Source organism: Condylura cristata, unplaced genomic scaffold, assembly GCF_000260355.1.
Source record: "Condylura cristata isolate star-nosed mole 26May11 unplaced genomic scaffold, ConCri1.0 scaffold00033, whole genome shotgun sequence".
Taxonomy (NCBI): domain Eukaryota; kingdom Metazoa; phylum Chordata; class Mammalia; order Eulipotyphla; family Talpidae; genus Condylura; species Condylura cristata.
In genome coordinates this window covers 15351097-15352614 of record NW_004567134.1, presented here as the reverse complement: position 1 = coordinate 15352614, position 1518 = coordinate 15351097, and the positions used below count along the sequence as shown (strand labels likewise).

General features: G+C 61.7%; 1 protein-coding gene across 1 annotated transcript in view; it reads right to left on the bottom strand.

Moving 5' to 3' along the window:
- VGLL4 (vestigial-like family member 4) overlaps positions 1–746 on the bottom strand; it is a 113074-nt gene extending 112328 nt beyond the window's left edge. The window contains exon 1 of the mRNA XM_004692372.1: positions 620–746. The gene's annotated coding sequence lies outside the window, so the exon portion shown is untranslated. The remainder of the gene's footprint in view (positions 1–619) is intronic.
- Between the last annotated feature and the right edge of the window lie 772 nt (positions 747–1518).

Here is a 1518-nt window from a genome sequence, read left to right as displayed (position 1 = left end):
GCAGCCGCCCGTCACTCCCCGGCGGGGACGACGCGCTCAGGCTACGACCAGCCGCCGTGGGCCTGGTGCCGCGCTCGGCCTCTCCAAGGAGGCGCCAGTACCCGGGCGCGTGTCCACGCCGCACGCCAGTTGTCGCCCGCACCTCACACCCCCGCCCCCCCAGGCCCGGCCGCTGGGAACACACCTTCAGGCACGAGCGCAAACACCAACGGAGCTTTCGTGCGCCCCAGGTGCCTGCTTCGGTGCAGACCGCACGCTCCCCACGCGCCCCCGGCAGGCTCGCCCGGTGGCCACAACACGCGTGACACCGTGTCCACGGCCCAGCCAAACTCCGCGCCCACGGGACCTGCCGCCCCTTAACCGCCACCCACACCTGCCAAGTGCCCGCGCCTTCGGGTCAGACCTGCAGCACCCTCTCCTAGGGCACTTCAGACCCGCGGCCCCCGCGCCCACCTGAGAGCCACCTCTCCGGCGCTCCAAGGCCCGAGCGCGCACACGCAGCCTCCAGCCTCCGGGTCTCCACGCTCCCCGGGACGCCGAGTTGGGGCACGGTCTCACCCTGCAGTTACCCACACACACCCAAGCCACGCGGCACAGACAGGCCGGCGGCCACACGTACCTGAAGGTACAGGTCACACTCGCTCCAGGAGGCGTGTGCTCAGGTGCCGCCGAGATCAGAACGGCCGCTGCAGTCCCGGGCGCTCAGACGCGGCTGGGTTTCCTCCCATTACAGCATTTACACTACACACACACACACACACACGCACACACACGCATGCACCCCGGGCGCGCGGCAGCGTCTTTCCTCCCCTCCCTCGCCTGGAGGAGGAAGTCTTGGTAAATCAAAACAGTGTGGAAGGGAAGGAGCAGAGGAGGGGGGAGGGCGACCGGAGTGGAAAGAGACCCCTCCAGCCGCTCGCACACCCGTGTTGGCTGTGTTTGGCAAACTCCCGGCGTCCACAACTCGTCTGCTCTGAGCAGTGCCTGGGGAGGGCGGGCGGGTGGAGGTGAAACATTTCTAATTGGTGCAGGTTCTTGTTACAGCAGCAGCGTAGACATGTGACTCCGAAAAGAAAAGCCTGTCTTTAATTTTTTCCTGTCATTCTCCGGAGATTAGGTGGTGGGGGTAGCGGGGCTGAGTCCTGAGACTCCCTCATCCCATTGTTTTCTCATACTGCCACAATTAAGAAAACATTTGCTTAACATATCCAGCCGCTAAGTTCATAAAATAAATAGTCAGAGACTGGACTTCCTCTGGTTTCCTTTAAACGACTTCATGTTGCTTGCCTCTGGCTGTTCTCACCACCACAACCCCCCCCCCATTGTTAGGAACCCCCTGCTAGCTGCGCTTTCCTGGGAGAGAGCTCCCAGCAAAGGGGATGGATGACACAGGACAAGAACCAACTTACATTAAAGCTGGGAAACGCTTTGAGTTGTCAAACTGTTTTCCCATCTCTGAGTTCATGCCATCCTCCAGGGTCACAGCTCATTATCTCCTTCGATCTTAGTCTCTTCCAG